Source organism: Haplochromis burtoni, unplaced genomic scaffold (genome assembly GCF_018398535.1).
Source record: "Haplochromis burtoni strain Fernald_Lab_line unplaced genomic scaffold, NCSU_Asbu1 Contig_157, whole genome shotgun sequence".
NCBI classification, from domain to species: Eukaryota; Metazoa; Chordata; class Actinopteri; order Cichliformes; family Cichlidae; genus Haplochromis; species Haplochromis burtoni.
Window position 1 is genome coordinate 1,130,696 of NW_024582518.1, and position 15,889 is coordinate 1,146,584.

Sequence of the window (15,889 nt, forward strand, 5' to 3'; positions counted from 1 at the left end):
ATGGGGTCTAAAAGACACGTTGATGGTTTGGAGGAAGTAATTATTGAAGTTATTTTTCTTATACACCAACACAAATTCCTATCCTAATGAGGACACACATAAGATTTTTCACTAGGTATTTAGGTATAAACACAAAGCAGACAGCACAAAGCAAAGATGAAAAAACACCACAAAAAGACTTGTGATCAGTGACCACTGCAGTGATTCTCCTTTAGAAACATGAACAGGTCAAAACTGTTTGCAGTCAAACATCTGTTGCCTGTTAAAGTTCAGGCAACAAACAGATGACTCCTTGTCTGGGGTCATCATTCACTCAGCTTTAACATCACTTTGGGTTCTTGGGTGGCTTAGGCTACGTTCACACTGCAGGCGAAAGCGCATCAAATCTGATTTTTTTGACCCTATGCGACCCATATCCGATCATGGTATGACAGTGTGAACAGCTCAGATCCGATATTTTCAAATCCGATCTGACTCACTTTCGTATGTGGTACTGAATCAGATACATTTCCGATGTTTTAGAAAGCAACTGCTGTTTGAACGGTCATGTCGCATTAAATCCGTCTTTTACATCACTAACACAAGACAGACGCCAATTATCAGCGCCAGAGACGCGCCCGAGAAGACATCGTGAACGCTTCCTGGCCATCTAGCGTAGATGTCAGTGAAACTGTTGGGAAGACAACGTTGGAGATTTTATACTGTATAATCTGCAGATTCTGACAGAAATCTGCAACTATCCTTTGAAGCACCGCTCCTCTCTAAAACAGCAATAAGGATAATTATTAGGTTATATACATTATTATGTAAATAACAAAATAACTTAAAGCAAAAATTGGGAAACGTAAAGTCCGAAGTCTTTATATTAAGGGCCATCAGTCAAACAATATTGTTTGCTCTGGGTCTAAACAGAGTGCGTTGTGTGTGACGTCTTCTTTTGCGTATGTGGGCCGCTTTGAGCGTTCACACTAGAGCACGTTTGCTGTCGTATTTTATTTGTAGCGTGAACAAGCAGACAAAAAAATCGTATTTGATCAAAAAATCGGAATTGAGCATTAAGACCTGCAGTGTGAACGTAGCCTTAGTGTTAGCATGCTGTTTGTGCAGATGCTTGATACAAAGTTGTAGCATCACAATGCAGATGTTTCTGTCTTGGATGCAGTATACACTTTACTATCACACTTTTATCCTTTTATAGAATAAAAATAAAAGTATTGTCCATATCCACCCTGCAGACTGTGCAAATATTTTCCTCCTCCAGCGCACAGACTAAAATCAGCTGATTGTAGAGCAACTGCAAATAGAACTGATAAGCGGGAATGATAGGCAAGCAGGCTAACAATTCCAAGGAACTGAACTACTGGGAACTTGTTTCTTGTAGAGAACTGGTTCCAATCCCTACTTGGTTGGCAGCATGTCTTGCCCCTAAACCCATAACTGTGGTTCACCATTAATACAGGGAGTGCAGAATTATTAGGCAAGTTGTATTTTTGAGGAATAATTTTATTATTGAACAACAACCATGTTCTCAATGAACCCAAAAAACTCATTAATATCAAAGCTGAATGTTTTTGGAAGTAGTTTTTAGTTTGTTTAGTTTCTATTTTAGGGGGATATCTGTGTGTGCAGGTGACTATTACTGTGCATAATTATTAGGCAACTTAACAAAAAACAAATATATACCCATTTCAATTATTTATTTTTACCAGTGAAACCAATATAACATCTCCACATTCACAAATATACATTTCTGACATTCAAAAACAAAACAAAAACAAATCAGCGACCAATATAGCCACCTTTCTTTGCAAGGACACTCAAAAGCCTGCCATCCATGGATTCTGTCAGTGTTTTGATCTGTTCACCATCAACATTGCGTGCAGCAGCAACCACAGCCTCCCAGACACTGTTCAGAGAGGTGTACTGTTTTCCCTCCTTGTAAATCTCACATTTGATGATGGACCACAGGTTCTCAATGGGGTTCAGATCAGGTGAACAAGGAGGCCATGTCATTAGTTTTTCTTCTTTTATACCCTTTCTTGCCAGCCACGCTGTGGAGTACTTGGACGCGTGTGATGGAGCATTGTCCTGCATGAAAATCATGTTTTTCTTGAAGGATGCAGACTTCTTCCTGTACCACTGCTTGAAGAAGGTGTCTTCCAGAAACTGGCAGTAGGACTGGGAGTTGAGCTTGACTCCATCCTCAACCCGAAAAGGCCCCACAAGCTCATCTTTGATGATACCAGCCCAAACCAGTACTCCACCTCCACCTTGCTGGCGTCTGAGTCGGACTGGAGCTCTCTGCCCTTTACCAATCCAGCCACGGGCCCATCCATCTGGCCCATCAAGACTCACTCTCATTTCATCAGTCCATAAAACCTTAGAAAAACCAGTCTTGAGATATTTCTTGGCCCAGTCTTGACGTTTCAGCTTGTGTGTCTTGTTCAGTGGTGGTCGTCTTTCAGCCTTTCTTACCTTGGCCATGTCTCTGAGTATTGCACACCTTGTGCTTTTGGGCACTCCAGTGATGTTGCAGCTCTGAAATATGGCCAAACTGGTGGCAAGTGGCATCTTGGCAGCTGCACGCTTGACTTTTCTCAGTTCATGGGCAGTTATTTTGCGCCTTGGTTTTTCCACACGCTTCTTGCGACCCTGTTGACTATTTTGAATGAAACGCTTGATTGTTCGATGATCACGCTTCAGAAGCTTTGCAATTTTGAGACTGCTGCATCCCTCTGCAAGATATCTCACTATTTTTGACTTTTCTGAGCCTGTCAAGTCCTTCTTTTGACCCATTTTGCCAAAGGAAAGGACGTTGCCTAATAATTATGCACACCTGATATAGGGTGTTGATGTCATTAGACCACACCCCTTCTCATTACAGAGATGCACATCACCTAATATGCTTAATTGGTAGTAGGCTTTCGAGCCTATACAGCTTGGAGTAAGACAACATGCATGAAGAGGATGATGTGGACAAAATACTCATTTGCCTAATAATTCTGCACTCCCTGTAGTACTTTTACAATATTCAAGTTACCAGTGCTATGTATACTAATACCCTATACCAGCACCAATGCTGGGTTTAAACAGTGTGTTAACCAGAAACTAGATAACTAGATTCTTTAGCCCAGAAGATACAGTGACCATCATTTCCAAACAGAATCTCAGATTCTGATTGGTCAAACCATAATACCATAATACAGTTTTTTAGCTACTCTTGTCTTTTTGGGAATGTGTTGTTGGCATCAAACTCAAAATAACCTTTTTTTTTTTTTCAAAAACCAAACATTCAACATATTGCTTTTGTATTATTTTCAATTAAAATGGGCTTTTAATGATTTGCACAGTATTCTGACGTGCTTGTGCTGGACTGCGCACTGAAGAAGCGTCATTTCTTTGCAGGGTTTCATCAAAATGACATCAAAGGAATTCCTTTTGGTAGTGCTCTGAAATTAATGAGTGCTCTGATGGGAGAGGCATGTTGAGTGACACATTATATTAATATGTAATTATATTTGGAGCTGAGGATATTTTTGTCATCTTACTCTTCCTATGATTGTAGACAACAGTACTCCTTTTAGTTTTGTTGTTGTTTTGTGGGTGCTTGTGTGGAAATTGCAAGTGGTTCATTGGTTTTTGTTAATCAACCCTGTAAAGCCTTAGGGCAAGCTGAGTTTAGTATTTTGTTAGCCAAGACTCAACTAAGTGTATTTCTTTCTATCCTTTTTCAAGATTGGTCTCTAGAAGGTACAAACAACAAATGTAAACAACATATAGTAAGTACCGAGTCAAGTGTATAACAGCAGTTCTTTAGAAGTTACCGTCCCAGTCACAAAGCCATTGTACCTATGAAGGTACAATAAGTTTTATCATTATATGTTCATTATATATCAGTTTGTGGTTACTTACTGCAACTCTATTTAAATTTGAAAGTAATTTTTATCATTCGTTATCATTTTTTAATCTCTTTGAGGGTGTTTTATAGCCAGTGGCTTTAAGGATCCTTTGTCCTGTCGTCTTGTTCAGTAGATCAGAGGTAAATCATGCTCTTGGTGAGCTTGGATGTGAATGTGTGACTTGCCATTGGAGGAGTCGTTTGTCTCTGACAGGGTGAACAACATAGCAGAACTGTTGACTTTGGCTGCTGCACAGTTTCATGTTTGAAGGGAATATTTCCTCTCTTGTCTCTGAGCCAATCTGACTAATGTCTCTGACCTTTTCACACAACATGCACACGTCTTTATTTTCAACTTTATTGCCAACAAACCACTCATAAACACGTGCGTGACTGAACTTTTGAATAACCATAGAATATTTAAAAACTGTTAAAACTTCAGGTATTTCAATCTTTTGTTTATCCTGTTCAAAAAAGAAAAAAACTCACACAAACCTGTCTGCAGCTGCAGGAATTTCTCCTGACTGTTCAATAACACACAGCTGGAGTAATAATAGAAATGGCGCAAGTCCTTTAACAAGGTAATGATCTGTCTGTCTGCCTGTTTGCTTTTAGCTTGATGTTCCCAAAATATTACTTCAAGAAATTTTACAATAATTAGGCAAACTGTCAAATGTGTGTGTGTGTGGTTGTAGTTCGACCAGCTCTACTGCAGTTTTGGCAACCATTTCCATTCGTCTTGTTCTGAGCTTGAACTGAGCTGTTTTTCCATTTGCTTTGCGTAACTGAGGCTTGTACGAAGGTCAACAATCAAATCTGTTACATACCAAGACTTCAGAGACCATATGGACTTCTGTTTCCAAGCTGACTCTGTTTCAATTTGTTTGCATGTGAGTTTTGATCAAATAAACAGTTACTAAGCTTGTGACAGTTATGTTTTTAATGACTGTAAATACAATGCAAATGTTATTTAGTGAGAAATACTTCACTGATATGTCTGCTTATTAAATCTGATATTATTAACCATTTCTGGGCCCAAATTCAACTTTATTTCCTAAAACCAAAAAAGCACTAAGATAATACTAAGAAAAAAACCTCTCCAAATTCTTTCAGTGAACACGTGCGTTTAAAGTCAAGCATCTGTAAATAAGAGATTTTGCAGGGGTTAGACAAATTGGAAGTTGGGGCTCCCAAATGGGTAGAAACTACTTGCTAACTAGGTTAGCTTTATGGGTCACAGAAGCATGGTTGTATTTCAAAACCCAAGTCATCTAGTGAAACCCAGGAGTCGTTGGAAGCAAAACCTCAAGAATTATTTAACCCTTTAAAGCCGGTCAGAGCGGGCACGCTCCGTTTTGCGTAACTATTTTTAAATCCCTGTAGAACCGCGTAAGGTAGCGCAATAATTTTTTTTGCATATGAAACCGGAGGAGTTGTACTTACATTTTATGCCATCAGCTTGTCCTAGGTCACGGTTTCCTTCCACATATAATTTTGCAAAAACTGCATAAAAAGTGCTTGCAGGAACAAAAACATAATATTCCAGAAACACGCTTTGCCGATCCGATCAGCTGTTCATAACACTTCCTACATTGAAACAGACATCAGCGCGATCGCATGTCCGCCATTACCTGCCCGAAACCGGAAGTGACGTCATTTTCGCGGAAAATGTAGTTTTTTAATTGTAGGCCTTAAAAGTGTATACTGGTGTTTTTATAAGTCATGTTTGACTTTATGCTTTCCTGAATAGTTTCTGGGATGCTTAGAACTCGAATTGCACTGCTGGAAATAGTTTATTTTGATGCACATGCTGTTTTCTTTGCAAATTTGCATCATAGGATTGTTTTTCGTTTTTCCTGCAGTATATAAAAATTGGTGTATCTCAAAAATAAAACTATGAAGACACTCAAAATAAATTTCGTGTTGTAAACTATTTTTTGCAACTTTTTTGTATTTAAAGTTTTGAGGGATAAACCTCTTAAATTTGTCCATGTAGAAATATATGTAAAAAACAAACAAACAAAAAAACGATTTTTTGTAGTTTATTGCACTTTTTTGCAATTTATGTAGTTACTATGGACTTAATGTATACATAAAATATGGGCTATAACAGTTGTATTGATGTATAGCAACTTGAAATGCTCCCAAAAATGGCTCTAGAGCATGTAAAAATATAAAGCTCTGGCGGCCTTGGTTCTATGGTAGGTCTTAAAGAGTTAAAGAGTAGTTGTAAAATAGCTAACTGACCATCTGCAGAGAAGTATTTCATTTGCAGAATTTCAGTCAGGTTTCAGAACTCATCATAGAATAGAGCATTAGTGAAAGTTAAAAATGATTAGAGTATGCCATAGAAATTAAAAGCTTTGCCCTGTAATGGTTTGATTCATATATACCTAAGAAACTCCAGTTTCTTCATGTAAATGGAGATTCCTCTTCACATACGTTTATTTATGGAGTTCTACAGGGTTCTGTCCTAGGACCAATTCTGCATTATATTATACATCATGGCTACTCAACTAAAAATTTAGTTGGGCCAGATTTTCAAACCAAGGAATTTATCTGGGCCAGATCATGATCAATTTCAAACTCAGACAACTGTATTGAAAAACAAGTATTTTTTTTATTCTTTTCCCCCCTGTAAATCTGGTGACCTCTCACAAATGCACATCCAAAGGTCCATTTAAAAAAAGGAAGCTATAACCAAACCTTTTTTTTGTTTTTGCACATTTCAAATAATAACAAAAAACATTTTGATAATTCCCTTTCAAATTAAAATAAATATTTTGCTGGCCACTCACTTTTTCTGCCATGGATGGAGTACACAAGTATACAGACACGCTTCATTTCCAGACCATTTCCTCAAAAAAAGCTGAAATCTTCTAAAACATTATTTCGCCAGCTGTGTGTCCCTCTAACGGTAATAAGCCGAGCAATTTGCCATCCAAAAAACGTACATATATGCACAACTGTGCATTATCAGTTCTGTCTGTGAACCCATCTTCTGCTATAGACATTACATCAGTTTTCTTCAGATCATCTAACAGCATTTCAAACTTGTCTAAAGCCAGAACTTCAACTCTACGAATATTTGAAACTGTCTGACAGGGGTACGTTATTAATAGCAGATGTCACTCTTACTTAAATTTTTTCGTCACTTATCACTGCATCCACCATGGCCAGCATGCAGTATTTCACTGTTTCACAATCTGTGTGTGAAATGCACTACACACAGGGACACACACGCACAGGTCTTTGTCTCCAGATGCCACATTTATTTATAGCGTCCTTTGTTATGACCAGCCACAGTCTGACAGCTGTCGGTCTCAGCTGATCTCCCGCTCCTCTCCCGTCTCACTATAAAAGGGAAGGAAACCATCATCAGTCCAAAACGCCATCAGCTGTTCTCACCTGCGTCTCCAGCACCGCCCCGTTGAGCTCACCGCACCACTCCTCCCCTGCAGCCGCGCCCGGGACCACACCTCCGCCACACCCCCCCACCACTCGACTGAGGCCGGGAAGCCGTCCGGCCGAACCGGCGTTGGCATCCTTCATGCGGTGGAGCCACTGCAGCGGGGCGTGGTCCGAGCAGAGGGTGAATGAGCGCCCCAGGAGGTAATAGCGAAGGGAGTCGACCGCCCACCGGATAGCCAAGCACTCCTTCTCCACGTGCTGTACCGTCTTTCACGCTCCGCCAGCTTCCGGCTGATGTAAAGAACGGGACGGTCGGCCCCCCTCACCTGCTGGGACAAAACGGCCCCCAGCCCTCTGTTCGAGGCGTCAGTCTGCAGAACAAAAGGGAGGGAAAAGTTAGGAGTGTGAAGCAGCGGCTCCCCACAGAGAGCCTTTTTCACCTGCACAAACGCCGCCTGGCACGGCCCCGTCCACTGAACCAGATCTGGAGCACCCTTTCGGGTGAGATCGGTCAAGGGGCTGGTCAGCTGCGCAAACCCTGGCACGAAACGGCGGTAGTAACCTGCCAGCCCCAGAAACCGTCTCACCTCCTTTTTAGTCTTGGGGCGCGGGCAGGATGCGATAGCCGCCGTCTTCTCCACCTGTGGACGCACCTGCCCGCCCCCCAAGTGGTACCCCAGATACTGTACCTCCCTCCGTCCAACCGCACACTTCTTCGGGTTGGCCGTGAGCCCCGCCCTCCTCAGGGACTCCAGGACCGCGGCCACCCGCTGCACATGCTCCGCCCAGGTGTCGCTGTGGATGATCACGTCATCCAGGTAGGCAGCAGCATATGCAGCGTGCGGACGCAGCACCCGGTCCATGAGGCGCTGAAAGGTGGCAGGGGCTCCGAACAAGCCGAACGGAAGCGTAACGAATTGGTACAAACCGTACGGAGTGGAGAAGGCCGTTTTCTCCTTGGACTCGGCAGACAAGGGAATCTGCCAGTAGCCCTTGGTTAAATCCAGTGTCGTGAAAAAACGGGCCGTGCCCAACCGATCCAGGAGCTCGTCGACCCGGGGCATGGGATAAGCATCAAAACGTGACACTTCATTCACCTTGCGATAGTCGACACAGAACCGTATAGACCCATCCTTCTTTACCACAAGAACGATGGGGCTACACCAGGCGCTGTGCGACTCTTCTATCACTCCCATTTTCAGCATTTCAGCCAATTCCCTCTGAACGATTTGCCGTTCATGCTCAGGAAGCCTGTAGGGCCGTGAACGCACCGTCACGCCAGGCTGCGTTACAAAATGATGCTCAATGAGAGACGTTCGGCCGGGCAGGGGGGAGAACACATCGCAAAACGCTGTTGTAACGCGACAACGTCCGCTCTCTGGGCCTGTGTGAGATGGTCATCACAAGGGAGGGAGGCGGGGATGATGGAATTTGGCACCTCCGGCCCCAACTCATCTCTCTCCTTAACCAGGCTACCAGAGAAGCGGTTTCAACCTCTCTCCACGCTTTAAGGAGATTGAGGTGATAAATCTGCGTGGCCCCTCCCCTGTCCGACCGAGCGACCTCATAGTCAACGTCCCCGACTCGCCGTGTGACCACAAAGGGTCCTTGCCACTTGGCGAGCAACTTCGAGCTGGAAGAAGGGAGTAATACAAGCACTTTGTCTCCCGGTGAAAATTGCCTGAGTCTAGCCCCTCTGTCATACAGGCGTTGCTGACGCTGCTGAGCCTGGAGCAAATTCTCCCGTGACAACCTCCCCAAAGTGTGGAGTTTTGCTCTCAGGTCCAACACGTACTGAATCTCATTTTGGCGGGGCTCGGACCGTCCTCCCAGCTTTCTTTAATCAGGTCGAGCACCCCACGCGGCTTCCTGCCGAACAGCAGTTCAAAGGGAGAAAATCCCGTGGAGGCCTGGGGCACCTCCCGCACTGCAAATAACAGAGGGTCTAGCTAGCGATCCCAATTGCGTTCATCTTCTGTAATGAACTTACGAATCATGGACTTTAAAGTCTTATTCAGCCGCTCCACCAGCCCATCCGTCTGAGGGTGGTAGACACTGGTCCGAATAGATTTAATGCCCAGTAATTCGTAGTTCCCGCAGTGTGCGACACATGAACGACGTGCCCTGGTCAGTCAGTATCTCTTTCGGGATTCCGACTCGGGAGATGACCTGAAACAGTGCCTGCGCCACACTCGTTGCAGAGATGTTGCGCAGCGGGACTGCTTCCGGGTACTGCGTTGCATAATCCACCAGGACTAATACAAAGCGGTAGCCGCGTGCACGCCGATGAAACGGCCCGATGAGGTCCATACCAATGCGCTCAAACGGGACCTCTATGAGTGGGAGCGGGCGCAAAGGCGCTTTTGGTATGGCCGGCTGATTAACAAGTTTGCAGTCTGGGCAGGATGCGCACCAGCGGCGCACATCCGCTCGGATGCCCGGCCAATAAAATCGGGCCGTTATTCGCTCCAGAGTTTTTTCGTATCCCAGACACTACACGCTACTAACGGTCGTGATCGCATCCCCGCATACTGCCCTAACAGGTGATGAAACCCCTGCCAATTCGTGCTCAGAATTAGGGGATGCGACAGGCGCGGGCTAACCGCATTCGTTACTCTATGCGTTTTGCCCTTATACTTCAATAACAGCAGCCGGCACTATGGGATACCTGTGAACATCACCATGAACGCACTTCACCTCCACCCATTCTGCCTCCAGCAATGCCCCGGGGTGAACCAAGCTTTGGTGCACGAGGGTCTGCGTACAGCCCGTGTCCACCAAAGCATGGCGTATACCCCCTCGAGTCCTTACCGGAATGCTGTACATCCCTCCTGGTCCGGGAGAGGGTGCTGGGGCACCGGCGACGCGGAACACCTGCCCCACTTCCATCAGAGGACAGTCCCTCCTCAGGTGTCCCGGTTGCCTGCACTTCCAGCACTCCTGCTCTCCGTGGCTCAGGGGCGGCACCGCTCATTTCTGATCCCTGGGAAGGCACAAACGAAGCAAACGGATTAGTGGGGCTCAGCGCCAGTGCCCGCTCTGCCTACCCTGGCGCAGGTACCCGGCGCCTCGGTGCCGGCACTGGGGCTTGTTTGCTCGGTCTCCGACCGCCGTCCCCGGGCTCCCCGCTCTAGCGGCAAGGTGGTCCTCCGCCAACGTTACCGCGACCTCCAGACTCGCGGGACGGTGGCACCGGACCCATCTCGCCGTCTCCGCAGGCAACCCTTCCACGAACTGCTCCAGCACCACCTTGTCCACCAGCAGCTTCTCTCCCTCTGACGATCCCGGCTGCAGCCACCGCACCGCTGCATCGTACAGCTTCCAGGCCCAAGCAAACGGCTGATCCTCCGTGGCCAGCCGACAGGCCCGGAACCGCCGGCGATGATCTTCAGCGGTGAGACCCAACCGGTCCACCACCGCCCGGCTCACGTCCTGGAAGCTGCCCCTCGAGGTCGGCGGCAGACTCAGGGCCGCCGTCCGAGCCTCCCCCGACAGCAGAGGAAGCAAACGCGGAGCCCACTCCACCTGCGGCCACTGGCAGGCCTCCGCCGTGGCACGAAAAGTCTCCAGGAAAACCTGGGGGTCGTCCCCGTCACCCATCCGGGGCATCGCCACCGACAGCGGGGTGGGCTTCGGCAGAGCAGCGGCCCCAACCAGCCGCTCCAGAACCTGGGTCTGCCGGTCCGCCTGCTCCTGCAGCTTAGCCAGGTGAGCTCGCTGGGCCGCCGCCTGGTCTTGGCTCATCTTCGCCACCTCCGCCAGCATCTGCGCCAGGAACTGCAAAGGCTGGGCGGGTGGCGCAGCCTGTGGGTCAGACATCCCCACGCCGGCTGGGTTTGGGCATCACTGGTGAAATGCACTACACACAGGGACACACACGCACAGGTCTTTGTCTCCAGATGCCACATTTATTTATAGTGTCCTGTGTTATGACCGGCCACAGTCTAACAGCTGTCGGTCTCAGCTGATCTCCCGCTCCTCTTCCGTCTCACTATACGTCTCACTATAAAAGGGAAGGAAACCATCATCAGTCCAAAACGCCATCAGCTGTTCTCACCTGCGTCTCCAGCACCGCCCCGTTGAGCTCACCGCACCACTCCTACCCTGCAGCCGCGCCCGGGACCTCACCTCCGCCACACTGTGAAAGGCCTTTTCTTCTTCGCCAAGATCCAGTAAACAAGAAAGGAAGCTGCAGCTCTCTCTTGGGCTGTTCAGGACCCTCATCATGGTAGTACAACTCCGGTTGTGAGATTACTAAACTCGCAATTAAACTGTACTTTTGCAGCGCTCTCCTGAGATTTCTCTGGAAAGTTTGAGCAGGAAGTCTGGTGTTTGTCATTGTGGTGCCTTCATAAGTACCGCAACACACTCACTGCAAATTAAACACATAGGTTTGGCATTTGGATTCGGCGGAAAAAAGTATTTGTCAGTACAGGCAGGGTTAAACCGACGGTTTTTATTATCAATTTTACGCTTTTGGACTGAGAAAGACATGCTGTTGTCACATCATACATTACGAAGATAGTGTAACACAGTGGTTCCCCAACTTCTTTTGCTAGGCTCCCCTTTGTTTTACAAGAAAAATGTGTTTGTGCACACATCCTCCAACCACACACACCCATATTTTGCTCCATTGCGGTTTATTTCACACCTCAAACATTTAGTAAACAATTAAGCAAATACAAGTAAACTGCAATAAATTACAGGTAGTAATAAAATACACTACTAACTCTTTTACGCTACGTCCACACCTACACAGGTATTTTTGAAAATGCAGCTGTTTCTATGCATTTGGGCCTTTCGTACACACGTAAACGGCATTTCAAATCACCGAAAACAGAGATTTTTTTTAAAACCCATTTTTTGCGTTTACGTGTGGACGAGGAATACAGAGTTTGTCACGCAACGTCAAAGGTATGTGCCTTTTTTGACGTCACGCTGTGCGCCACGTTATTGTTTACTGTTAATCTTACCATCTGCAGGTTTTACACGCTTACATACAGACACGCAGTTACTGTCCCTCCATTTAGAACGGCAGAGGCGTCACGGTGTGTAGTTGTTTTTTTCCTGTGTAATAATATTCAACATTGCTATCAATACATTTTTCCAAAAATGCCTCTCTGTGCAAAATGGGTTCAAAAACATAAACAACTGTGGGATACTGTTTGTCCGGGATTTGAACCCAGGGAACAAATTGTGGCAGGATCAGCCTGATGTTATTTGTATCCCACTGTAACTTTACTGTATAAAGAGCTAACATCTCCAAAATGTCAGGAGGAGTTAGTCAATACAAGAAGTGTTTTTGAACTAAAAATCAAGAATGTGGGATACTGTTTGTCCGTGATTTGGAGAGCCCAACGCGTGCTCCCCACGAAGGAAAAACAAATTCTGCAGGGAAGACCTACCTTGGCGCTTGTGCAGGTGAAACCAAAGGGAAGATGTGTTTCACCATATTTTCTAGTCTTTGGCTTGGAATGAAGTTGGTTTGGAAACATATTCAGCGATGCTTCATCTCCTGCTTTGCGTTTGTGTGGGCGCCCTGTGCTAGCAGTGTCCAAGCGTTTTGGGTTTTTTTCCCCCTTTTCATACCGTGCCCCCCCCCCTGCAATGGCTCGGCGGGCCCCAAACTTTGGGAAGGTCTGGTGTAACGTGAGGGTTCACTAGATGGTTTGGAATCTCTCTGAATGATTACGAACAGCAAGATGGAGATGGATAACGTTTTTTAGCAGCCTCCTTACTCTTATACTCAGCTCAGTGCAGGGAAAACAACTAGGTAGATATAACACATACTTATTACTGCTTTGAACATGCATGTGTAAACATTCAAATGTGTAAACATGTAAATATCAAAACACGTAACCACCAAATAGCTACATAACTAGATCTATAACCCTTGTAAACACCTCTTTGTATATCAAATTAGATTTAAATTTACTTCTACACTTTACAATAGTTTAATATGTTTACATCACGGTGCATTGTGGGTTAAATATTGCTAGGCTACTAGGAGTGTTGCATTCACAGTCTACACTACGCTGTAGGAATTTTGAATTTAAAAAAAAATAATAATAATCAATTACTTTTTTGCGTTTTCTCTGTGTTTCTGCCAGGACCACAGGCAGGGCCACTCGCAGTTGCTTCTGGGCTGCATGTGGCCCGCGGGCCGCCATTTGAATAGGCTTATTATACATGGTTCCCTTAGGCAGTGTCAAGCAAAGGCATGCAGATGATACCTCAATTTATCAGTCAATGAAGCCTTACTAGACACATCAATTACTTGAGGACTGTCCTAAAGACATAAAGACCTAGATGACCTCTAATTTCCTTCTTCTAAATTCAAATAAAACTGAAGTTATTTTATTCAGCCCTAAAAATCTTAGAAACATGTCTTGAAACCAGATACTTCTTCTAGATAGCATTACCTTTGACTCCAGCAACGCTGTGAGGAATCTTCAAGTCAATTTTGACCAGGATATGTCTTTCAATGTGGATATTAAAAAACTATGTGGGACTGCTTTCTTGCATTTGCACAATATCTGAAAAATTAGAAACATCCTATCAAGACATGGAATGTGAAGGTTATCTACCAAAATAGGTATTTTGTTTCAGTTTTTACTTTTTAATAAACAAGAAACTACGTTGGGTTTAAATTTTAAACCTTTTTACAATGTTTAGCCTCTTTTATAAAACCTGTCTGGCACAATGCCCTAAAGCCAAACTTTTCCAATGTGTAATGAATTTCTTCTCATGTTGAAAATAGCCACCATTATTCAGTGAAACCCAAATCAACATATTTAATTATCTTGTTTTGCCAGACCAACGAGTCAAACAAATCCCGTATTTAGTGTCAAAGAAAACAGGGTGATATTAACTGTTTAGAAGCTTGTTCTTCTAAAAAAAAAAAAAAAACTTAAATGATGAAACAGAAAAGCGTAAAAAGTTGATTAACTGTTTGGTTTAGCTCCAAGGTACTTGTGAAATTTTGGAGAGAGAATATGAAATTAAAAAGACATTAAAGCACGTGGTCATTATTATTCATTAATATTTGATGTGAACATTTTTTGTTTACAGGTTTTTTGTTTATACCCCAGGAACTATGTTGTCATGAGCTCTTTCCTCTGGTAGAGTCTCACAAGGCGAAAAACATTAACATCAAAGTTTAATGGATCCCTCTCTGAAATGCTGCGTTTTTGCATTGGCAAGGTTTATGTTTCCCAAAAATCCCAGGAACTGTGTTGTCGTGGGCTTTTTCCTCTTGTAGGGTGTCGCAAGGCAAATTGGTCTTGGGTGAGGGGCCAGACAAACAGCAATGAAGAGAAGCCCAAGGATAAGTGCCTGGGCCAGGGGTGCTACTCACTTCAACTGAGGATATATTTGGGCTGTGGAAGGAATTCTTTGGGGACCTCCTCAATGACATGGCTTCCATAAATGAAGCAGAGTCTGGGGATGAGGAAGATGACTTGCCTATCACTAGGAGTGACATCATTAAGGCAGATAGCCACCCACAGTTCCTTTAGGCTCTGGATGTTGCAGCTCTGTTTTGATTAATATTCCTTTGCAATATCGTGAGGAAGTTTAAGGCAGCACCAAGACAAAAATTAGTCTTGGCAGATTTGAATGGTGATTCCTGTTTTGAAGAAGGAGAGCTGGATGGTGAGCTGTAGTTACAGAGGGATTACTCCTTCCTAGGAATCACTCCTCAGCCTCCCTAGGAAGGTCTATTCCAAGGTTTGAGAGTGGAGAATCTGTCCATTAGTCAAACCTTGGATTCAGGAAGAACAATCTGATTTTTTTTTTTTTGTCCTTTCACAGATCTTTGGACCAACTCTTTATCCTCTTGAGGATATTTGAGTTTGTCCAACCATGGCTTTTGTGGACTTGGAGAGGGCTGCTTTGTTGCTCTGAGTTTGAGTAAACTCTCTTCATTTCTCTCTTTGATACTTTTTACCAGCTCCCATCTGTTCAGATGGAGGCAGCTGATCTGCGGATGACTGTGTCTCTGTGTGGCAGAGTTCACAAGAGGTTTGGGAAGAAAACTGGTTTGCTTTCACATGATATCAGCATAATAAATTCTGACTTGCCACAGTCCACATGATTGCACACAGGCTTCTCCTTGCACCTAATTGCCATCCAGTGGATTTCCTATTTATATTATGTCATCGATCTTACACTTGTCCCAGTTGTCTATTTTTGACTGAAGGTTGACTGTAGATGAAATTTGAAAGAACAAATAATGTAAAAGGATTTTATTAGATTTGTTGCTGGAAGAGTTGGAAAGTTAGTTAAAAATCTTCTAAACCAGCAATAGAAAACTTCATTATGAGTTAAAGACTGAAATATCCAGACAAAATATGAAATATGAGTTTTAAAATAAATCGGCCGGGTTGGATGCTCCAACCCAGTATCACAGTAAAAAGTGTAATAGACATGTTGGTCCACCGTGTCCACTTTGTGTTTTGCCTCTCCAAAAAGCAAAATGGACATGCATGCAGAAATTGCTTTACTGCATGGAGAAATTGTCTTACCAGCAGGAGGAGATAATATATTTAAAGCAGTGAGCAAAAATATTCCAGGGTCCTT